Source organism: Mirounga angustirostris, unplaced genomic scaffold, assembly GCF_029215605.1.
Source record: "Mirounga angustirostris isolate CCGP_5_RB_7025 unplaced genomic scaffold, mMirAng1.0.hap1 SCAF_2, whole genome shotgun sequence".
Classification (NCBI taxonomy): Eukaryota; Metazoa; Chordata; class Mammalia; order Carnivora; family Phocidae; genus Mirounga; species Mirounga angustirostris.
Genome location: NW_026991710.1, coordinates 120,642,237 through 120,668,375, shown reverse-complemented (window position 1 = coordinate 120,668,375; position 26,139 = coordinate 120,642,237). Strand labels below are relative to the sequence as shown.

Below are 26,139 nucleotides of genomic sequence, written 5' to 3'. Positions count from 1 at the left end.
CTGTGAAAATAATTCATCTTAATCTGATATTAGTTCAGTTGAAGACATTGGAAAAATAAGTTTTCATTGAAATTTGTTGATGCTAAAAATAATTGAATGGGTTTCACGAAGATAAATTTATGTGGATAGGGTACAAATTTACACATATTCTCAAATAAAAACAAAATGAAACAAACAAAACAAAAACACATAGAGAAAGAAGTCTGAGACCTAACATTGGTGGGTGAGCATTAGAATCACTTGGAAAATTTTTTAAATGGCTGATGCCTAGGTCTAACTCCAAAAGTTCTGGTTTAAAGGCCTGGCATGTAGTCGGGTCCCTGGAATTTTGAAAGGACCTCCAAGTCTAATGTGCAGCCAGAATTGAGAACTGCTGCTTTGTATTAAGAAAACACTACCTGAGTTTTCATCTGGGTGAGGGCCTAGTAAAGGTTTTTAAAATTCCTCTCTTAGCCATAGTATCAGTAAGAAACAAACGGAACAGGGGAAAGCAAAGAATATCCTATCATCAGTGAAACCAGAGCCACAGCCACAACCTCAAAGCCTAAAATTTGAGGACAAAAACATCTTTATTGATCCTATAGAGAGGAAAGGAGGTGAATATTAACCAGCTTTGGAGCAGTGATTTGGAGTAAACTAACGTGAGATCCTAAATTGTAAACACCTAAACAGAAGGCATCAGATGCTTGGAGTCTCTCAGGAAGTCACAGGACAAAAGTATCTGCCAGCTAGTCAGCACCCACCCTGGTTTTTGTCACTTTCTGTACAGTGGTCTCTATTGTCTCCTGGACTGTTGACGGTTACATCAATGGGCTCCCTGGAGGTGCTCAAGTTGAACATCACGATTCAGGATCAGGAGGAATAGAGCTGCCAGGAGGATCTCTAAACCACCTTCAACACCTGTGGCCACAGGGGGACCCCCCCCCACACACACACCCAGGAGGGGACCTGCACATCTTTATAGATGAAATTACACATTTCCTGGCTGTGATGTGGGTAATATAATGGAAGATTCAGTCCTGGTGAGAAGTTAATCACAGTAAGACTGACTTGTTAGTTGGTGAGATGAGGAAGTGAAGAGGTTTTGTGTGTTGCAAGCTCATAGCTGTGCACCACCGTTCTACTGTACCTTGTAATGAACTATGCTATAAAGTTATACAGAGAAAAACATTGGATCAAAAATGCATCTGCAACTCAGCCTTTTTCAGGCAAATAGCTCATCAGCTTGCTAAAATCCAAACTAGTCATGCACTCAATGGTTGGATTCCCAAATCTAATCTATGGCTACAGGTGGGAATATATTTCTCTCTCATTCCTACAGCATTTGCAGATAAAGACATTAATAACATGTTCCTAAGCAATATACGAAGCCCTCAGTCTTCAGGAGGAGATGACTTATTTCAAGGAGAATCTTTCCAACCTGAAATTACTAGTTGTGCTTTGCCGTAATGAGCTATTGTGTAAGAATAGAATCTACAGCAAGAAACAAGGTGACATACAGCTCGTTGATTACAAAATTCTTGACACAAATACCTGCTACATGATATTAGAAATCATTTCAGTGAATTTGTAGGTGCAAGTGATGTAGACTATATTCTCTATCCAGACAGGGAACACCAGGGTCAGAGGCTGCATGCTTACCTTGAAGTCTACAAAGAATATAAGGGCTTTGAGACAGAAGTTACTGAAAAGGAGGGTAGAAATACTCTTTATTCAAGTCACTGGCTTCACATATCTTTAGGAATCATGGGCTGTGATTCAAGCCAAATACCCCACTATTGAGGGTGATTTCCCTGAGTAAGCAATTGTTCGTTTTAACAAAAACTTCGAAATGAAGCCTGCGGTTACTGTATTAAAAGTGCTTAAGTAAAGAAATTTAATTATTCATAGGCAGCTGAGCAATCTTTGTATATCTTTTCTTAAGAAATTCTAAAAAGCCAATATTAATGAAAATTGTTATTTCACTTCGTTACCTTGATTTATAAATTATGGCTTCTATACAGTCAATTTTTTTAAATAGATTGAACGATGTCAAGAAATATGCTTACTGCTATCAGTATGTGGAGGCATAGAAATGTTGAATCTACAAAGAGCTATGAAGATGTCAGTTTAATCCTTTCTTTGATAATTTAATCTATGTTATATGTGAATTATTATGAATTTAACATGATTCTGTGACTTTCATCTGTTTTATGTTTGTTGAATGTAAGCAAGGAGAGTATTCTAGGATAAATTTTTTAGTTTTACTTTAATTATAGTACACATTCTAGGTGTTCAGTGTAAACATTGTAATCTTAATGCATTGTAAGTGAGATTCATATTTATTCTTTTTTTTAAGATTTATTTATTTGAGGGAGAGAGAGAGAGCAGGGGCTGGGGGAAGAGCAGAGGGAGAGGGAGGGAGAAAATCCTCAAGCAGATTCCCCACTGAGCATGGGGCCCGACTTGGACCTTGATCCCAGAACCCTGAGATCATGACCTGAGCCGAAATCGAGTCGGCCACTTAACTGACTGTGCTATCCAGCCCCCCCTTTCTCTTTTTTTTAAGTGAGCTCTTCACCCAACCTGGGGCTTGAGCTCGCGACCCTGAGATCAAGACTCACATGCTTTCCCTACTGAGCCAGCTGGGCACCTCATGAATTTATTCTTGAAATATCAGTCTCTTGCATAGATAATTGAGGATACTTATATAAAAATATGTGTTTGGGAGAATGAAATACATTTACCTTCTATGTTGGTGGTATGTCTTTTTGAATTGAATATTGAAAAACATTTCTTTTAGGGGCTCCTGGATGGCTCATTTGGTTCTGTGTCCAACTCTTGATTTCAGCTAAGGTTATGGTCTCTGGGCTGTAAGATCGAACCCCATGTCAGGTTCTGCACTGTATTGATGATTCCATATACTAAATATGTTCATTTAGGTTGTAAGTTTCAGTTTTGTTTTTTTTTTTTTAAAGATTTATTTATTTATTTGAGAGAGCGAGAATGAGAGAGAGAGAGAGTACATGAGTGGGGGAGGGTCAGAGGGAGAAGCAGGCTCCTCGCTGAGCAGGGAGCCCGATGCGGGACTCGATCCAGGGACTCCAGGATCATGACCTGAGCCGAAAGCAGTCGCTTAACCAACTGAGCCACCCAGGCGCCCCTGTAAATTTCAGTTTTTAAAAGTTTACTATGTCAAATAGTTTCTAATCAAAAATGCTTTTTAGGGGCACCTGGGTGGCTCAGTCGGTTAAGCGGCTGCCTTCGTCTCAGGTCATGATCTCAGGGTCCTGGGATGGAGCCCCACATCGGGCTCCCAGCTCAGTGGAGAGCCTGCTTCTCCCTCTCCCTCTGTCTGCTGCTCTGCCTACTTAGCTCTCTCTCTATCTCTGTTAAATAAATTTTAAAAAAAATCTTTAAAAAAAATGCTTTTTAACTTAGATATTCTAGATTTTGTTCTATAGTTAAAATCAGATATAACAAAATGTGAAATAAATACTTATGATAGAGGGCTTTTGTTTTGTTTTATCTTGTTTTTTAGTGTATTTTTTATTTTGTTTGGGGATAAGGGGGAGGCAATTGGTATTTGAAGGAAGTTAGATCTCTGGTATAAATAAGTAGACATCAAGTTTCAGAAATTGATGTGTAGAGTTCAATAGTCATAGTTTGAAAATCAGTCTGGCATGCTTGGCATTTCAGTCATGAGTGCCCATGTGCAAATTTGACTTAATGGATATGTATATTCAAAATATGCAGCTGTGAATTTATTCTCTGAGAAATTTTATAGGAGTTTGGCATATTATACCAAATGACTTATATTCTCAGACAAGTGTTTTAAAATACTTCGATTATTTCAAGATGTTTAAAGCTAATAATGTAACTACAAACAGCTAAATGCCATTTTAAATGGTAAATTCTAGTTACATAAATAGAATGTTAGAATCTGGTTGTATCTATAGCAGTGTTAAAACAAGATTGTTTTTCTAATTCCCTAATGTTATAAATGTTCCCTTTTCTTTTTATAAGCCATTTTACTACAGAATCAATAGAATTTTGCCTAGTTGACTAAATGAATGAAATCAATTAAACAACTTTTGTAGTGTTAGAATGAACTTGAAAATGTGTTTTTGGTGGAATTTTCATCTATTGGTGAAACACTTTTATAGAACCATGAAGAATATGTAACAGCCTTAATTTTTTTGCTTACCAATCTCTTAAAGTATGACAGTATATACCTCGTAGAACTAGGTGACGGGGTGAGCCTTTTTCTACTTTACTCCATAGTCTTTCTTAAATCATCTTGAATAGAGATTCACTGAGCCATTACCAGTAGACTGGGCATAGGCCAGTTGTGATATTGTTGTAGGCTTTTCAGAGAGATTTGTGTAAAGGTGACTATAACAGTGAATAATAGTTCTCATGTTAGCCCTGGGAGTATGCATGGTTGTTAGGAACAAAGTGAGATGTTTAAGACACTGTTCCTACTCTTTGGTGAGATTTTGTGTGTTTTTAGTGTTAAGATGTTCATACTTTCTGTACAGGTTTTGGGATCATGGTGCAGGTTAGTAATAGGTTCATATTGTTTCTCTTTATATTGACCACTTAAGAGATTCTAAAAAATATAAATCTCAACAGTCTTTTTAAAATATTCCTCTAATTTGCACTGAGGCTTGCCGAAATATCTCTTGCCTTTTTATGTTAAGTTAAAGAGCTTGAATGCTTGACTTAATAACTGGTGGTAAGTCCAATTTGTAGATATGAAAATGGTTGTTAGAAGTGATACATGATTACATATTTAACCAGCCATAATCAATCTTGTTCCCTTTTTTCCTTATATATTTATACAATCTTATCTCATGATGATATTTGATTTTTTTTCCCTTCCAATCCCATGCTTCCACCATCTTCTGAAAATCAGAGATGTAGTCATAAATGATTATCTGAAATCAATGAGCACAAAACTCACCAACTAGGTTTTCCTGGGATGTATATAAAAGAGTATAAATAAAAATCAGCAGATTAGTGTAAATTTTATCTTGAATATATTTGATTGTATATTGCTTTGCATTCCCTTTCCTCTTGTAGAAATTTATCTGTCAGAAATGACCCAGCTCTTTGGTTTTGGACTGGAAACAGCCAATACTTCTGCCTGCACAGTGGGATAACGGGAACCGGAAATAGAGTTTATTGGTTTTTATGTTAATGTCTGTACTTATTTATACAGACTTGTGGTGCCTAATATGGTGTTGCCTCTTGAGTTGGCCATTCATTTTTGTGAGGTTAGATTCTGAAAGCAATCAATTAACACACTGTTACATTAATAGATCTCCATTCTTTGAGTCATGAATCTAAGCTAAAATAAATTTAAAATATAATCTAATAATTACAAACTGAAGTATTACCTTTTTTATCTTCAGTTATTAACATTTTTATACCAAAAAAAAAGCTTGAAATGGTACATATCTCAGTGTGAATCTAAATCCCATGTATATAAGACATGTGATAATAATAACTCTTAGTTCAACTTAGGCATATCTCATTGGCTTCTCTAAATAAAATCATTCATTAGGGGATTGTAAAAGATAGAAAAACGTAAGTAATCTCTTATTTACAGCTATTTCCATTTTTGCTGAACCAAAATATTTATCTTAACTTCATTTTAACTTCATAAATATATATTGATAAACCTTCCAGGTTTAAAGAAAAGAACATTTTCTGAAATGTTAGAAACCTCAACTTTTAAAATTATACAGACATTTATTTTAGGTTGCATGCAGATTTCTGTATGATTTTATGAATTCCCTACTCGGTAATATAAATAAAAATACTATCTAATAGCTTGTTTTCCTACCTTAAATTGCTTTCAATAAGCATTTTTACTGCAGTCCAAAGTGACATAGGCTTAAGCTTTCAATATTAACCAGTCATTCAGTTGACAGAAAAAGTTAACAATGTTCTATACTAGGAGGAGAGTTTTGTTATTGGTAGCAATTTGCACCACTTTACAGAAAAGAAGGCAAGTGCTGGTAATTATTATGCACAGAGGAAGAAAGAATTATAAGTATGCAGTAAAGTAACCTCATCTTTGTTATGAAATGGACTTGTTCTGATTTTTCTTCTTTATCTTTCTTTCTTTCTTCTTTAGTTAAATTCTAGAGTGTCCTTTGGGGACACATTAAGTCAAAACATTTTGTTTGTTTTTGTCCGTTTTTTTTTTTTTTAAAGAAAACATTAGTGATAGTGAATCATTTTGTTTTCTTTTTATTTCCTATGGCATACCACCTCTGTGATTACAATGTTGTCTTGGATTTTAAATCTTTGAAGAGAAAAGTATATCCATTATTTTAAGTTATTTTTCCCTGTCTTCGAAGCTCAGTCTATAAATGTGTTACTAAAAAAGAAATTACTTCAATTAGCATTACTTAAATACTTGAAAACTGAAATTAATAGCATATATTATAAGATAAATTAGATTTTTGAACAGATATTTTTACACTAGAAAATTTCATTTCTCCATCATAGTATGAAAGGGATGAAAGATTTGTACCATTTGAATGGAAAAAAATATATAATGGGCATAGAAAATAATCTTTTGTGTTAGGGACATCCAAAACTTAAATTGTTAGTAGGTTTCTGTCCTGAAATCTGCTTTCCCCTCTTTACTATACTTGATGCACTTATTATACTACTGATATTATAAAACAGCAGGGATAAAATATCATCATGCTGTGTTCAGTATGAATCCTATGGCTTTTCTAGTTATGAAAAATTGTTCTCTAAATTATTTATCTCAAATAATAACTCCTGAATGTAAGCATGTTTTGTTTACATCTTACCCATTAATGGTGTTATGAATGCCATTAATCACTTTAATAGAACACTGATAGGATGTTTTAAAAATTAATAACTAATATAAACTATGGTCTTTGGGTGGTAGTGATGTGTCAGCATAAGTTCATCAATTGTAACAAATACAGCATTCGGGGGCAGAGTGTTGATCATGGAGGAGGCTATGTGGGGTGGGGGAAGAAGAGAGGGAGAGGAGCTATATGAGAAATCTCTGCCTTTTCCTCTTAATTTTGCTATGAACATAAAACTTCTCAAAGAAATAAAGTTTATATTTTAAAATTAAAAATATTATATATCGTATATGTGCTAATTAGCGAAGAGTAAGAAAAAGCTGACTGATTTGAATTGTAGGTGCTCCTGTTAGCTAAATTTCAAAAGGAACTTTAAAGAACAGGTTGAAACCTATTGTATCTATATAAACTAGCTTCATGACCTGGAAAAGATCCCGCAAAAGTGGCAGGGAAGACGGACGAGAGTGCATACCTGCCATTGTTGTGCTTGTAGTGGGCTGCTATTTACATGTAGGTAGTGACTGACATTTTTTTTGTCCAATAACCTGAAATTGTTCCCTGCATGTACCTGTACTGAGATAACTACAAATGGTTGGAATCTACAAAGAGGAAATGTTTTGACTCTACTGTATTTAGGAGCTTTTGTACATGTAGGTCAGTTTCCATGATATGAAGTATTTGAAGTTTAAAATATACCATTGGGGGGCATCTGGCTGGCTCAGTCGTTAAGCATCAGACTTGATTTCAGCTCAGGTCCTGATCTCAGGGCCGGGGAATCCAGCCCTGCAACAGGGCTCCACACCCAGTGCAGTCTGATTGTCCCTCTCCCTCTGTCCTCCCTCTGCTAATATTCTCTCTCAAATAAATAAATAAATAAAGTATTTAAAATATATACATATATATTTATATATATGTATAGTCTTTAAAATATATACATATATTTATATATTATGTATTATAACATCTTATAATATATAATTATTTATAATTTTAATAATTTATATATTTTAGGGCGCCTGGGTGGCTCAGTTGGTTAAGCGACTGCCTTCGGCTCAGATCATGATCCTGGAGTCCCTGGATCGAGTCCCGCATCAAGCTCCCTGCTCGGCAGGGAGTCTGCTTCTCCCTCTGACCCTCCCCCCCTCATGTGCTCTCTCTCTCTCATTCTCTCTGTCTCAAATAAATAAATAAAATCTTTAAAAAAATAATAATAATTTATATATTTTATATAAGTATATAACAATATATAAATAAATAAAGTTTATATATTTTTTTAATTTAAAATTTCATTTCTGTATTTTTTTACTACTGTTAACTTAGGTAAAATTTGTCTTGTGATGTTTTGCTTTACTTCTGTTTAATAAGGCCTTTAACCATTGATTAAATGAAGAAATCGATGCTTTTTTTTCTGAAGGAATGTATATTTTTAAAAAGATTCTACTCTGTCAATAAAAATTGGTTGTAACAATCAAGTTGGATTCTAGTTGTAAAAAAAGATAATTTAACATATTAACAGATTTTAAAAAGAAAAACCACATGATCAATTCAATAGGTGAAAAAAATTCCCTTGATAAACTCATGACAAAAAAAACAAATCTTTCAGCAAACTCAGAATAAAATACTTTCCTCAATCTGGAAAAGATTTTCTGTAGAAAACCAGTAGCTAACATCATACTTAATAGTGAAATATTGAATAATTTCTTCCTAAGATAGAAACAGGGCAAGAATGCCCATTTTTTCTACCTCCACTCAACCTTGCCCTAACTCTTCCAATAAGGCAAGAAAAAGACAAAAATTCATCAAAATAAGAGTGGAAGGCAAGGCCAGGCAAGGCAGAGCAGGGCAGGGCAGGGCAGGGCAAGGCAGGGCAAGGCAGGGCAAGACAGGGCAAGGCAAGAGAAGGGAAGGCAGAAAGAAGAAAGAAAGAAAGAAGAAAGAAAGAAAGAAAGAAAGAAAGAAAGAAAGAAAGAAAGAAAGAAAGAAAGAAAGAAAGAAAGAAAGAAAGAAAGAAAGAAAGAAAGAAAGAAAGAAAGAAAGAAGAAAAGAAAGAAAGAAAGAAAGAAAGAAAGAAAGAAAAGAAAAGAAAGAAAGAAAAAAAAAGAGAGAAAGAAGAAAGAAAGAAAACCTATTTTCAGATTTAATTGTTTACATAAAAAATTATAAGGAATATAAGAAACAACCAAAATTAATAAAGGAATTTAGCACAGCACAAGATATAAAGCTAATTTACAAAACTCAGCAAAAAATATCTTGTATCTGCCATAAAGAAGTATCACTTTTAAGTTGGAGAGTTTCTATCTGAATAGCAGAGCAGAACTATGAGAATACACACAGAGGTACAATTAAAAATGTTTTTACTGAAGTATAGTTGACACAATGTTATATTGGTTTCAGGTGTACAACATGGCGGTTGAACAAGTCTTTCTGCTCTGCCATGTTCACCACAGGTGTGGCTACCATCTGTTACCATGCAACACTATGACCATATCATTGACTGTATTTCCTTGAAATACATTTCCTTGAAAATGAGAAAAGCTAGATCACATATTTTTTTCCAGCTCTTTTTTGGTAAAAGGTATGAGCCTAATCATGTTCTCTTACCTCTCAGTATTGGAGGAATATCCGAGGCTTCCTAGCTCAGTACATCTCAAATTACTTGTAGTGAAGAACAAGCTTTTTCTCAATTTGTTTTGAACATATACTTTTAAAAATATAATAAAAGTGTCATGGCAATGTTAAACTGCTGCAGAAGTTTCTAAATGCATACTCTAGTTTCTGTGCTTATCCCACAGCTGGCTGGTCACCATAATTAACAGATCAGTACCAGTCATAAATAAAAGTCCTGCTTATGCTAACATTCTCTGACTTTTCCCTAATCCTGTTCCTCCAACTGTTACTTTTAAGTATTACTTGAGTTTTCCCTTTTTTCCCTACCACCTTGCCTTCTCTTTTCTTACTATTTTCACCTTATATTAAATTTATCCATGTCAATGGAATATAATCTGAGCAGTAAAGGGCATGTAACTCCACTTATCTCCATTATTCTATAAAATATATAATTGGACTTTTAAAAGTCTAAAGCTGAATAAATAGAAATTATTATTATTATTATTAGACCACTGAAGGTGACCAAAACGCACTGTATCAGCTGGTAATTTCTCTCTGGTCTATTACACCAAACTTTATTATTCTTATATCAAAATTCACATCCTATTCACATATGAACAATTACACATTATTAACTAGGCTTAAGTTTTGAGAGACAATGAACAGTTAAGGAAAATTGGTCGAGACAAAGTAGGTGGTCCAGACTGCAATTGCTTAATGAGAGACATAATCAGATGCCACCTCTCAGAAATATATACAACAAAATATTTTTTCTTTAGTTTTTGAAAGTACACTTTAAAAATTAATCTTCTGATATCTATTCCTAATTTTCACTTACCTACATGATCACAACCAAAAGAGGAACTAGAATTCTATCCTATGGGAGCTAAGTTATTCTACGTTAAAGATCTCAATATATTGCACTCCACAATTTTCCTTAAAATTCTAAATAGCATGTTTACATCTATTGTAACCATACATGAATTGCATGGTTCTTCTATTCTACTGGTTGTGATGTTCTGTTTTGTACTCTGCATTTTGGATTTATTTAAGTGAGGCACATTTCCAGCTGATTTCTCATTAAGAGAAACCATAGCTACCTTTTGGATTTTTCTGAATCACTGTTTTTATTTCCTTATCCTGAAAATTGCAGTTCTTCTCTTGAGCTCATGAAAGTCTTAGTTCTCCTGAGTGCCTTAGATTTCAAGGTCAGAGGTTTACCCTGCTGGCTGAACAGGAGGTGAAAAGATTGTTTCAACCCAGATAGAGTTATACCTCAATCCAAATAGAATTTGCTCCTCATGAACAGGAAATTCATGCTTGTCTCCTTGGCTTTGTTTTCTCCTGAGCTTTTTATCTAGAAACAACTTCTCGTGGCCTAACTTATTAAACACTAGATGGGCTTAGAACTATGTGCTTGGATCAAAAGAAGCATTCAATAAATATTTTTTGATTAGAACCTAGTCACAAAATTATCTTAGAAGTTCCAACTTTTCACCTAGGTGAATATTCCAACACTTGAGAAATAACTGCTGAAAACTTTAAAAAGAAAAGAAAATACCAAACCCAAATTCTGTATTAAATTTAAAAATTTTAATATTTAATAATATTTCCTATCTAAGTGTTGTGCTGCATAAGAGTGGCACAGTCTCCCCAAGAAATAGGCGGAGGAAAATAAGATGACCTGATTATCATCAGTTCTTCTTTCATCCCTATAGTTTTATAATTATAAATATTCACCGTTTAAATTTAGCATACATTATCCCTCTTTCAATTCTAATCATGAATAAACATATTTCAAGTGTACCATGGAATGTAGGACAGATTTTAATATGCTATTTTGAGGCATACACACAAAGGATTTGACATTGCACTGTGTTCCTCTACTTTCAGATTTGTTGGTGTTAACATTACTTTCTTTTTATTTTTTTTAATTTAAATTCAGTTAGCCAACATACAGTACATCATTAGTTTTTGATGTAGTGTTCAATGATTCACTAGTTGCATATAAAACCCAGTGCTTATCACATCAATGCCATTACTTTCTTAGTTACGGATTGTTTGGTTACCATCAACAGAACTCAATGACTTATATTTAAGCAAAAGAAAAAAATGTAAGAATGTTTCAAGGAACTCAGTGATAGGAGATACAACCAAGGCTCACAAAGAACTGGAACCAGGGACTGAAAGTCAATAAATGAGGTCATTCACTCCCTCTCTTCTGGGGTCACAGAATGCTCAATTTCTACTGACCCTCCATATATGCTAAATTTCTCCCTCCTCCCTCTTTCCCTTCTCTGTCTCTCTTTCTCTCTCTCTCTTCTTTTCTCTATGTTAGTGTGCACATGATTGTCTCAGGCCTAGTCTGAAATAGTCTCTCTACTTAAAAGTCCAACAGAATTTGACTAACATCCCTGTGTTCCGATTCCTAGGAAAGAGAACTTTAGTGGCCTGATTTGAGTTAGATTTCCATACCTGTTCCAACCAGCTGTGGCCAGTGTAGGTGAATTCACATATCTTATGACAATAAGGATGTGCATAGATCATCCAGGAAGGTGTGATTATGTTGATTTTAAAAGAGCCCTATGAGTAATATAGATAGAAACCTAAAAAAATGTGTGTCCTTTCCATTTCTGTGATTACTAATACCCAATCCAGCATATTGCACCTTCTTCACCACCTGTCCAAGGACTGATTCTTGACTTTATTAGAAGCTAAGCGAATAATCCTGGGAGAGGGGGAACCTCAGTGGCCTTGGACGAATATAAGATGATATAGGAAAATCCCAGTTGCCTGATGTGCAGTAAGGAAGCTCGGTGTTCAATCTGACCCTCCTCCTGGCCCTAGCAACACGTCTCTCAATGGTGAGGCATAAGCAGAATGTACATACAACCAACCCTTCCTTGCTTCTGCCATCTTTCTGTCTCCAAACTTCTCCTTGCCTAGCAAGCAACTCTTCATAAGGCAAATTCTCCTCTTCACAAGCCAGCAGAGAGAGATGTGTTAGTGTTTTTTTTGGCATGTAAAAATTAAATTTGGCCTAATCAGAGTCAGAAAGTGGAAGAGCTGACAAAATCTTAACATATGTCCCACTTTACATATTCACAGAGACCGTGGGTGGCTGTCTGACCTTGGGAAAGAAAGTTCTGCTTCATTATTGTTCTTATTATTGTTTGTTTCCTCAGAGCCTACGTTTCTTCATTGATAAATGATGGTAATAATAATCATAACTACCTCCTAGTGTCACTGCAACATTTTAGAATAGTCCCTAAGACATGGTTAGCACTTATTAAATGTTAGCTATTGTTATCTTTGCCACAGATAGTGCAGTAATGAAAAAAAAATCCATAACCTTAAATACTTTTAATAATCAACAAAGAATAAAAAATAAATTAATTAAACATTAAACCCAAAAGTTTAGAAACAGAATAAAACTAACTTAAGAAATGAACAGAAAGTAGAAAATCAAAGACAGAAAACATAGAAAAAGTTGGTGCTAATAATTATATCCATGGGCTGATTTCTTGGAAATGGAGCTAATAAAATAGATAAATGATTAGATGACCTAATCAAGAAAAGGGGACACATAAAAGCACAAAATTAAAAAGACAAATATATACAAAGCCACAGATATCAACAAAATTACAAAAGCATTGAAAAATATTTTCTCAATTCTAAGAGAATAAATTTAAAAACCTGCGTGCATGACTATGTTCTGGGAAAATATAAATTACCAAGACTAATTCTAGAAAGATCAAAAAATCTAAACAGATGAATTATCATTAGAAATAGAGAAAAGCATCACAGGGCAACCATCCACCCAAATAAAGCAGTATGACTAAATAATTTCACAGTGACATTTCACCAAATGTTTAAAAATTCAAATCCCAATGTTTTTGAATTGTTCCAGAGCATGGAAAAAGGACATCTTTTAGATTATTTTTATAAAACTACAATAATAGGGGCGCCTGGGTGGCTCAGATGGTTAAGCATCTGCCTTCGGCTCAGGTCATGATCCCAGGGTCCTGGGATCAAGCCCCACATCGGGCTCCTGGCTCAGCGAGAAGCCTGCTTCTCCCTCTCCCTCTGCCTCTCTCCCTGCTCAAGCTTTCTCTCTCTCTCTCTGTATCTCTGTGTCACAAATGAATAAATAAAATCTTAAAAAAAAACTACAATAACAATGATACTAAAACCCACCATGATCACATAAGTAAATTATAGACTACACTCACTTATGACTATTGAAGCAAAATTTTAAATAAAATATTAACAAATATATTCCATCAGGAATTTAAAGATGATGATTCACTATAAGAAAAACTTATAACTCAAAATAGTTGGCTGAAAGAGAAAAATCATAATATCACCCCCATAGATGCTGAAAATGGAATTGATAAATTCAATATCCATTCTTGTTAAAAAAGAAACACAGATTTTAAAACAGGGCAAATGTAAACTTCCTAAACATGATAATATTGGCCAGCATCTTCTCAATGGAAAACATGGATAAGTATCCAGTCAGAAACAAGACAAAGATCCTCACTGTCACCACTAGTACATGGCAATGAAATAAGGAAAAGATAAAATCAGCATAAAAATTGGGGACAAGAGAGATGAAAATATTGTTTTTGTAGATAATATATTTGTACACCTAGAAAATTCCAGAGATTCACCTGAGAAAACTATTCCCAAATAATATAACGACTTAGTACAATGGTGGAGGAAAAATTAGTATATGGAACTCAATTTCCTACATGCACAGAGACAACCACCAGTTATAAGATATAAAATAGATTAAAATGCCTCACATCAATAACAACAAAACAACAACAAAAAATACCTAGGAAAATAACTAGCAAGGAAAATACAAAATCTATATGAAGAAAACTTCATAATGTGAAAGACTAAAAAAAAAAAAAAGGAAAATGGAACAAATGGAAAGAAGAATTAATAAAAGTCAAATCATGTTCTTGTGTCAAGGGTCTACCATCATGTAACAGCATGAAGGCTCTCTAAATTAATAATTTAACATGATCTCAGTAAGAAATAGTATCATGATTCCTTTGGAAAGTGAGTGAGGTGTTTATGATGTTCATATAAAAATAAACAAAAATAGGGATGCCTGGGTGGCTCAGTGGGTTAAGCGTCTGCCTTCAGCTCAGGTCATGATCCCAAGGACCTGGGCTCGAGGGCATAGGGCTCCCTGCTCAGCGGGGCACCTGCCTCTCCCTCTGCCTGCTAGTCCCCTGCTTGTGCTCTCTCTCTGACAAATAAATAAATTAAATCTTTAAAAAAATTAAAAATAACCAAATATTGAAATGTATTATAACCCTACCAGATACGTATACACGATAACAATGTTATAATGGAAACAGTGCAGTGAGGTAAAATGGCAATGACAGACGGTAGAAGAGAACTAAAGATTCAGATATAGATCCAAATGTATAAGGAAGTTTAGGATGTTCTAGAAGTGGCCTCCTAAATCAGTGGGTTATTCAACAAATGGTGTCTGGGCAACTGAGTAGCCATCTAGAAAAAAATATGAACTTGGATTTCTATTTCATATACATTACCAAAATAAATGCCAGACTGATGAAAGATGTAAATGAATAAAATATGGAACCATAGAAACATGAGAAACAAATGGGAGAATTTTTTTAACCTCAGAGTGGGAAAGGTAAGTCACAAAGCCCCAGAAGCCATAAAAAAAAAAATTTACTCATTTCAAGGGCATAAAAATCAATCATTTTCTGCCTAGGGGAAAAAAGACAAAACAGTAAAAAGATAACCAACTGGGAAAACAAGCTTAGAAAACAAATTCATATACAGGCATTCTAAGAGCTTCTACAAATCAAAGGAAAAGGGCCCATATCCAGTAGAAAAAATGGGCAAAATATATGAAAAAACCAATTCACAGAAATGGAATTACAAATGACCATTAAATATATGAAAAGATCTTTAATTTCATTCTTAATAAGAGAAATTTAAACTACACTGAGATACGTGCATCATATATTTCTGGTAAGTACACAAGATATAGTGGTTGCCTCTGGGAAAAGAGAGTATGTAAGTTGGATACTGACATTTTTAAAAGACATAGTTTCCATAGAATATCCTTTCGTGTTCTTTGTATTTTGTACCTATTTAAAAGTAAGGGAGGGGCACCTGGGTAGCTCAGTCGGGTAAGCGACTGACTCTTGATTTTGGCTCCGGTCATGATCTTAGGGTCAAGCTCTACACCAGGCTCTGAGCTCAGCGGGGCGTCTACTTGAGATTCTCTCTCTCTCTCCCTCTCCCTTTGCCCCTCCCCTCTACTCACACGCGTGTGCACTCTCTCTCTCTCAAATAAATAAATCTTTTTTTAGAAAAGTGAGTGAAATTAATTTTTTAAAAGATAAGAATAAGTACCTAGTGGAAAGAAGTCAAACTTTGGAATGGCATTTACAGAATTATGTCACATAAGTAGATGTTGAGAATACAAAATAATACCAACATTCATGAATGTACACATATGTAGTAAACATCTCAAAAATATGTACCAGCTTCAGGATAGTGTTGTGTCCTCACAGAGAAATCCAGGGAAGTTCAGAGTACAAAAGTAGAGAGGCCCTCCAATTTATGTATACCTTTTTAATTCTAAGGCAAATTTGATCATTGTTAATTCTGAGGGGTAGATATATAATACATGCTAATTTCTCTATTTTTTTATATTTGAAATAGTTCATATTTTTTTAATAAAAAAAAAGCTGTGGAGCCTTTTCAGAAAATACTACAGCAATGCTATGAAAAATCTATCAAAGTGCTGGCTAAGAGAAAATGACATTTTCTGCAGATATTTAAATACAACATAATCCATTCACTCTTGTTTGTGTTTTTTTTTCTTGGAAATATTATTTATTTATTTATCTACTTACTTACTTTTATATTAAGCTTGTATTTAATTCCAATAGTTAACATACAGTATAATATTAATTTCAGGTGTACAATATAGTGATTCCACACTTCAATACATCACCCAGTGCTCATCACAACAAGTGCCCTCCTTAAACCCCATCACCTATCTCAACCATTCCCCTACCCCCTTGCCCTCCGGTAACCATCAGTTTGTTTTCTGTCATTAAGAGTCTATTTCTTGATTTGTCTCTCTCTCCCTTTCTTATTTTTTTTCCCTTTGCTTCTTTGTTTTGTTTCCTGTGTATACTTCAAATTCAGTCTTTAGACCAAATTGTATCTGTGGATGTCCTGTTTCATGCTGGGAGCAAGTCTCTAAGCCCCTCACAGAGTCATATTATGTTGATACCATTGCTGTAAAATACGGTTATAGAAACTGTCCACAACATCCCTCATTGTACCCGCCATGGGAAATTTCCTTTCATTTTTCCATCCAGGAGGAGGTCTTCTTCTTCTGAGGAGCTACTGTATATCACTTTCTTCTAATAAGAATCATCAATTATATGTCATTTTTCTTTTGGCTACCTTGACACCCCTGGTTGATTTTGAAGCCCAACTCAACAATATTGTCTTATGATTAAGATTCTCAGTATTTTTGTCTTTGTCCCAATTTTCTATCTATATTTCATTATTATACATCCTTTAATCATTACTGTGAGCCATCTCCTATCCACTATTAATATCCAAAAAAACAAGGCATTAATAAATGCAAGTAACACATCAGCTTATCCTCATCTGATCCTCAGAAATGTCCTGTGAGGTAGATGGGATTGCCACTATTTGGTCCATTTTGTGGAGGAAATCATTCTAGAGAAGCTCAGAAGAAGTATGTCAGAATCCAGCTTTTATTGGTTCAGCACCAGGTATAGGCAGATTCCTCTGTTAGATACAATGGAAAAATACCATAGCATATACACACACACATACACATACACATTCCTTTAAGCACTTATATGAGCAATATGCATTTGGGTCACTTATTTCTGGCAGAAAAAAAATCAAAAAAAAATTTTAATTGTCATTAAACATGTTTGCTTGAATCAACTAATTTATGACATTTGTATGTGCCTTTTCATAAATTTTTTCTTCTCAAAGTGAGCTTCTTCTTCCTCTCTTCTCCAGGCAAATGTCTACTTTTGCTTGGAAGCCTTTCCTCACACCTTTTATGGGTCTCCAGGCAGTCACAACCCTCATCCCTCTAGGTTACAGGTATACCCTTTATGAGGATGTATTAATGACAGATCAATAAGACTTTTTTCCCAACCCCCAACCCCCCCAGAACCCTCAGTTTGTTTCTCAGAGTCCATAGTCTCTCTAGGTTCATCTCCCCCTCTGAATTCCCCCCCACCATTGTTCCATTCCTGCTATCTTCTTCTTCCTTTTTTTTTTTTAAATATATAATGTATTATTTGTTTCAGAGGTACAGGTCTGTGATTCAACAGTCTTACACAATTCACAGCGCTCACCATAGCACATACACTCCCCAATGTCTATCACCCAGCCACCCTATCCCTCCCATCCCCCATCACTCCAACAACCCTCAGTTTGTTTCCTGAGATTAAGAATTCCTCATATCAGTGAGGTCATATGATACATGTCTTTCTCGGTTTGACTTATTTTGCTCAGCATAATACCCTCCAGTTCCATCCACGTCGTTGCAAATGGCAAGATCTCATTCCTTTTGATGGCTGCATAATATTCAATTGTGTATATGTATATGTATATATATATATACAATATACCACATCCTCTTTATCCATTCATCCGTTGATAGACAGCTTGGATCTTTCCATAGTTTGGCTATTGTGGACATTGCTGCTATAAACATCGGGGTGCACATACCCCTTTGGATCCCTACATTTGTATCTTTGGGGTTAAATACCCACTAGTGCAATTGCTGGGTCATAGGGTAGCTCTATTGTCAACTTTTTGAGGAAACTCCATACTGTTTTCCAGAGAGGCTGCACCAGCTTGCATTCCCACCAACAGTGGAGGAGGGTTCCCCTTTCTCTGCATCCCCACCAACATCTGTCATTTCCTGACTTGTTAATTTTAGCCATTCTGACTGGTGTGAGGTCGTATCTCATTGAGATTTTGATTTGGATTTCCCTGATGCCGAGTGATGTTGAGCACTTTTTCATGTGTCTGTTGGCCATTTGGATGTCTTCTGCCCATTTCTTGATTGGATCATTTGTTCTTTGGGTGTTGAGTTTAATAAGTTCTATATAGATTTTGGATACTAGCCCTTTATCTGATATGTCATTTGCAAATATCTTCTCCCATTCTGTCGGTTGTCTTTTGGTTTTGCTTTTTATGTTGATGAAGTCCCAATAGTTCATTTTTGCCCTTGCTTCCCTTGCCTTTGGCGATGTTTCTAGGAAGAAGTTGCTGCAGCTGAGGTTGAAGAGGTTGCTGCCTGTGTTCTCCTTTAGGATGTTGATGGACTCCTGTCTCACATTTAGGTCTTTCAACCATTTGGAGTCTATTTTTGTGTGTGTTGTAAGGAAATGGTCCAGTTTCATTCTTCTGCATGTGGCTGTCCAATTTTCCCAACACCATTTGTTGAAGAGACTGTCTTTTTTCCATTGGACATTCTTTCCTGCTTTGGCGAAGATTTCTGGGCTCTCTTTTCTGTTCCACTGATCTATGTGTCTGTTTTTGTGCCAGTACCATGCTGTCTTGATGATGACAGCTTTGTAATAGATCTGGAAGTCCGGAATTGTGATGCCGCCAGCCTTGCTTTTCTTTTTCAACGTTCCTCTGGCTATTCGGGGTCTTCTCTGGTTCCAAACAAATTTTAGGATTATTTGCTCCATTTCTTTGAAAAAAGTGGATGGTATTTTGATAGGGATTGCATTGAATGTGTAGATTGCTCTAGGTAACATTGACATCTTCACAATATTTGTTCTTCCAATCCATGAGCATGGCACGTTTTTCCATTTCTTTGTGTCTTCCTCAATTTCTTTCATGAGTATTTTATAGTTTTCTGAGTACAGATTCTTTACCTCTTTGGTTAGATTTATTCCTAGGTGTCTTATGGTTTTGGGTGCAATTGTAAATGGGATCAACTCCTTAATTTCTCTTTCTTCTGTCTTGTTGTTGGTGTATAGGAATGCCACTGATTTCTGTGCGTTGATTTTATATCCTGCTACTTTACTGAATTCCTCTATGAGTCCTAGCAGTTTTGGGGTGGAGTCTTTTGGGTTTTCCACATAAACTATCAAATCATCTGCAAAGAATGAGAGTTTGACTTCTTCTTTGCCAATTCGGATGCGTTTTATTTCTTTTTGTTGTCTGATTGCTGTTGCTAGGACTTCTAATACTATGTTGAATAGCAGTGATGAGAGTGGACATCCCTGCCATGTTCCTGACCTTAGGGGGAAAGCTCTCAGTTTTTCCCCATTGAGAATAATATTCGCTGTAGGTTTTTCATAGATGGCTTTTATGATATTGAGATATGTACCCTCTATGCCTATACTCTGAAGAGTTTTGATCAAGAAAGGATGCTGTACTTTGTCAAATGCATTTTCTGCATCTATTGAGAGGATCATATGGTTCTTGGTCTTCTTTTCTTAATGTATTGTATCACACTGATTGATTTGTGGATGTTGAACCAACCTTGCAGCCCAGGAATAAATCCCACTTGATTGTGGTGAATAATCCTTTTAATGTACTGTTGGATCCTCTTGGCTAGTATTTTGGTGAGAATTTTTGCATCCACGTTCATCAAGGATATTGGTCTGTAATTCTCCTTTTTGATGGGGTCTTTGTCTGGTTTTAGGATCAAAGTAATATTGGCCTCATAAAACGAGTTTGGAACTTGTCCTTCCATTTCTATTTTTTGGAACAGTTTCAGAATAGGTATTCATTCTTCTTTAAATGTAGAATTCCCCTGGGAAGCCATCTGGCCCTGGGCTTTTGTTTGTTGGGAGATTTTTGATGACTTCTTCAATTTCCTTATGGTTATAGGTCTGTTCAGGTTTTCTATTTCTTCCTGGTTCAGTTTTGGTAGTTGATACATCTCTAAGCATGCATCCATTTCTTCCAGGTTATCTAATTTGCTGGCATAGAGTTGCTCGTAATATTTTCTTATACTTGTTTGTATTTCTTTGGTTTTGGTTGTGATCTCTCCTCTTTCATTCGTGATTTTGTTGATTTGAGTCATTTCTCTTTTCTTTTTGATAAGTCTGGCCAGGGATTTATCAATCTTGTTAATTCTTTCAAAGAACCAGCTCCTAGTTTCATTGATCTGTTCTACTGTTTTTTTAGTTTCTATTTCATTGATTTCCACTCGATCTTTACTATTTCTCTTCTGCTGCTGGGTTTAGGCTTTATTTGCTGTTCTTTCTCCAGCTCCTTTAGGTGTAGGATTAGGTTGTGTATTTGAGATCTTTCTTGTTTCTTGAGAAAGGCTTGTATTGCTATATATTTTCCTCTTAGGACTGCCTTTGCTGCATCTCAAAGATTTTGAACAGTTGTGTTTTCATTTTCATTTGTTTCCATGAATTTTTTTAATTCTTCTTTAATTTCCTGGTTGACCCATTCATTCTTTAGTAAGATGTTCTTTAGCCTCCATGTATTTGAGTTCTTTCCGACTTTCCTCTTGTGATTGAGTTCTAGTTTCAAAGCATTGTGGTCTGAAAATAGGCAGGGAATGATCCCAATCTTTTGGTACCCATTGAGACCTGATTTGTGACCTAGGATGTGATCTATTCTGGAGAATGTTCCATGGGCACTAGAGAAGAATATGTATTCTGTTGCTTTGGGATGGAATGTTCTGAATATGTCTGTGAAGTCCATTTGGTCCAGTGTGTCATTTAAAGTCTTTATTTCCTTGTTGATCTTTTGCTTAGACGATCTGTCCATTTCAGTGAGGGGGGTGTTAAAGTCCCCCACTATTATTGTATTGTTGTTGATTTGTTTCTTTGCTTTTGTTATTAATTGGCTTATATAATTGGCTGCTCCCATACTAGGGGCATAGATATTTACAAGTGTTAGATCTTCTTGTTGGATAGACCCTTTAAGTATGATATAGTGTCCTTCCTCATCTTTTATTATAGTCTTTGGTTTGAAATCTAATTTGTCTGTTATAAGGATTGCCACCCCAGCTTTCTTTTGGTGTCCATTAGCATGGTAATTGTTTTCCACCCCCTCACTTTCAATCTGGGGGTGTCTTTGGGTCTGCTCTTGCAGACAGCATATTGATGGGTCTTCTTTTTTATCCAATCTAATAGCTTGTGTCTTTAGATTGGGGCATTTAGCCCATTTACATTCAGGGTAACTACTGAAAGATATGAATTTAGTGCCATTGTATTGCCTGTAAGGTAACTGTTACTTTATACTGTCTCTGTTCCTTTCTGGTCTATGTTACTTTTAGGCTCTGTCTTTGCTTAGAGGACCCCTTTCAATATTTCTTGTAGGGCTGGTTTTGTGTTTGCAAATTCCTTTAGTTTTTATTTGTCCTGGAAGCTTTTTATCTCTCCTTCTGTTTTCAGTGACAGTCTAGCTGGATATAGTATTGTTGGCTGCATATTTTTCTCATTTAGTGCTCTGAAAATATCCTGCCAGTCCTTTCTGGCCTGCCAGATCTCTGTGGATAGGTCTGTTGCTAATCTAATGTTTCTACCATTGTAGGTTACAGATCTCTTGTCCGGAGCTGCTTTCATGATTTTCTCTTTGTCTTTGACACTTGTAAGTTTTACTATTAGATGTCAGGGTGTTGACCTATTTTTATTGATTTTGAGGGGCATTCTCTGTGCCTCCTGGATTTTGATGCCTGTTTCCTTCCCCAAATTAGGGAAGTTCTCTTCTATAATTTGCTCCAATATACCTTCTGCCCCTCTCTGTCTTTCTTCTTCTTCTGGGATCCCAATTATTCTAATATTCTGTCGTCTTATGGTATCACTTATCTCTTGAATTCTGCCCTCATGATCCAGTAGTTGTTTATCTCTCTTTTTCTCAGCTTCTTTATTCTCCATCATTTGGTCTTCTATATCACTGATTCTCTCTTCTGCCTCATTTATCCTAGCAGTTAGAACCTCCATTTTTGATTGCTCCTCATTAATAACCTTTTTGATTTTGACTTGGTTAGATTTTAGTTCTTTTATTTCTCCAGAAAGGGTTCCTCTAATATCTTCCAGCTTTTTTCAAGCCCAGCTAGTATCTTTAAAATCGTCATTCTGAACTCTAGTTCTGACATCTTACTAATGTCCATATTGATTAGGTCCCTGGCAGTCAGTACTGCCTCTTGTTCCTTTTTTTTTTTTTTTTTTTTTGAGGTGATTTTTTCCATCTTGTCATTTTGTCCAGAGGAGAATAGATGAATGAGAGAACAAAATGCTAACAGGGTAACAACGTCCCCAAAAAAATATACACTAAAGAAATCAGAAGAGACCTTCCAGAAAGTGGTCGCAGTGGTCGCTTTTCTGTTCAGAGAGTTGCTGCTATTCTTTTCTTTGATCTCCTGTTGAGTTTATAGGTGTTCAGAATGGTTTGATCCCTATCTAGTTGAATTCCTGGGACCAGATGAAATTTAGGTCTCCTACCGCTCCACCATCTTGCTCTCCCCCCAGATCAATAAGTTCTTAAGAGTTCCAAAATACAAAATTTTTTCATGTTTTATCTTTGTTCATAATATTTTTCCTTCCAATAGGGAGCTAGACTCAATTATTATGTGTTCCCAAACTTACTGTTGAACTCTACTGTCTATGATGTTGAGAGGATCTGGCTACTTGTTAGTATTTAAAAACAAACTACCCTAGTTTTAACACTGAAGAAAAATAAAACAGTGTTTACTGTAAGTATAATGTGAAAGCAGGATCTTTGCTTTAGTTGGCACTGTTTTTAATTTTCTCCTTTCTCACTGATGCATCTCAAACACATAGAACCACGGAATAAGCAGTCAATAAATATTTGTTGAATTACTAAATGTTGATGTGGAAATGGGTTAACATTTCTTGATTCAACTGAAATGATACTATTTCCAAAGATTTAAAGTGCTCTCCTATTGAGAGGATCCCCTTACTGATGACAAATTAAAAATCTATTGCTCTTTATACATAAAATGAATAATTAGACATGTCTTGATGTTGAATAGTGTAATTGTGACTTACATACCTGGGTGTTGAGAAATTAAATTCTTCTTCTAAATAACTTGGTAAAATGCTGCTTGATTATTTTCATACGTGTTTGCAGTACCATTTCATTCAACCAACATGTATTGATTGAGGCTAGATCTGAGTCTAGGAGAGGCACATGTACTAGCAAGCATCAGAGTTAAGATATTAAGACACAGACTCTAGAATGAGAAGGTCTGAAACCAATACTGGCTCTGCCATTAACTCCCTATCTAACGTGGGATAAGTTAGTTAAGTTCTGTATACCTCAGTTTTGTCATCTAAAAAGTGGGAATAAAAATAGAATTAGTGTCTTAGAATTGTTATAAGTGTAAATGAATGAGTTCATCTTTACAGAGTTCTTAGAAGAGTACATGGGAAATAGTAGTTACTATATAAGTGCTCATTAAGTACAACTTTGAAAATCAAAATCTCTGCTATGGTGTTGCTTATATCATACTGGATGAAATAGCAGGGGAAGACACTAAATGGATAAGCAAATAAATATACATCCTTTCAGGTGATGGTAAGTGTTATGTAACAAAAAAAGGGTAGAGAAAGGAGAGTAATAGAGCAGGACTGGGAACTTCTTTTCTAGGATCAGTGGACAGGAATGGCCTCTGTGATAAGATGAGGGGTGAATAAAGTGAAGGAGTGAGCCATGTTGGGGTTAAGGACTGTCAGTCTTAAACATTGATAATATCTATTCTTTCAATGGCATTATTAGTCATGTTCTCAGTCTTATTTTTGCACAATAGAATCTATCATTACAGGAGAAGTATTCATTATATGCTTTATCCAAAATCTAAATATAAACATAATTCAAAAACTAAAAATAACCATCCTCTTCTCAGATTTGTATTATCTTAAAAGTCAGGTGTAAATGCTGCCAATACTTGTGTTCCATAAATGCTAGAGATGTCACGTTGCCATAATTACATCCTGGCCATCAGGGAACCAACTGCATGGCTTCACTTTCAGGAGGTTATTTTCTTTTGAGCCTTTGGAAAAAAAAATAATAATAACTAAACCACTTTTTCCATCATGGTAGATTTTTTTTGTGTTTCTGAATAAATATTAGAAATAGACTTCTTTCTTATGATGATACCCAAGAATAATGTCATGTTCAACAAATCTTCCAGATAGAACTCCCACACTGGACATGGGTCACTATCATGTCCATGCAATCAGGATGCTAGGGCTCCCTAGTGGTTGACAGAGCCCATTTTTGGAAGAATGCATTTGCTGCTTAATTTCCTACCAGAGGATGATTTAGCCTCAAGCAGAACAGAGCTCACCTTCCCTCCCATTTTATTTTTCTATTTTGATAATTAATATTTAAGATTTTTAGTAGTAGGATTATTGAGTGTGGCAGATTAAAAAGAAAAAATGGGAATATTGAGAAATAGAAAACTCCTTTTTATGTCAACTGAATGTTTATCCTCTAAACTAGGGCTTCTCACCCTGAGGACTACTGACATTTTGAGCTCAACAATCTGTTGTAGGAGCTGTCCTGTGCATTGCAGGATGTTTAGCAGCATCTGGGCCTTTACCCTAGACGACAGTAAGCATCCTTCCCTCCCCCATTCGTCCCCATTCAAATGACCATCACAAATGTCTCCAGACATTGCCAAATGTTCCACTGGAGAAAGATTGTCCCTGCTTGAGAACCACTTCTCTCAACTTACCCTTATAGCACTTCCAAATAACTTATATAATTTTAATCATATGTATATACACATGTATACATGTATGTATCAGAATTATCTCAGAGAATACTAGGCCAGAAGATCTGAATTAACTAAGCCAGTAGATCTCAAACTTTTCCTCAAATTATAATTCCCATTTCTCCTTTCCACAACTAGATCCCAAATACCTGTGTCCCACAGTAAATTACAGAGAGTCCATTACAACCAATTAACAACTGAATTCTCACTGTGACTCTTATTTTGATCAATTTTAATATGAACATAAAAGAAATTATGCATAAAGGAAGCACACAAAATATTTTAACTGATTTTAATATAGTCAGTAGCACTAACTTCTACCAACACCTTATTAAAAATGTTTTTTAAATGACTAAGTTGAAAGATTTCCATATCATGTACTATGAAACTTTGATTTGTTTACAGTGGTAGTGAATTGAAAGTTAAACTATATGTGAGCTGGGAAGTGGGGAGACAAGGGTATGAACAGTCAGCCACTGAATTATACACACAAACATCTCCTTCCAGGAAAAGGTAAAAAACAAAAGCTACAGAAACATAATGATACACCCATAAATATTACGTATGTTCTCTGTGTTCTGTTCTCTCTCCTTTGAATCATAAAATTTGTGTTGAACCCAGATTGTGTGGTCATAATCACACCCCTTAGACTAAGAGAAGTGTGAGGAAAACCATTTCAACAGCTCTGGAGAAAAAATCCAAAAATTTAGGGCTCTGTCTCCTGCCCTAGAGGCTGGCAGACCTCATGCAAAGTAGAGGTAGCAACTTGGAATTCTGCTTTTATAAAATTTGTTCTTGATTTGACCTTCCTCTCCCCCAGGCCTCCCCCACATTTCTTCCCACTCTGTGCTAATCCCAGCTTGTGATTGGATCCTGCTGTTTATTTTAGCTTAGAACTTC

General features: G+C 35.5%; 1 pseudogene; it reads left to right on the top strand.

The window, feature by feature from the left end:
* Positions 1 to 808: 808 nt before the first annotated feature.
* On the top strand, positions 809 to 1,870 carry LOC123848841 (ethanolamine kinase 1-like; annotated as a pseudogene).
* The last annotated feature ends 24,269 nt before the right edge of the window (positions 1,871 to 26,139 follow it).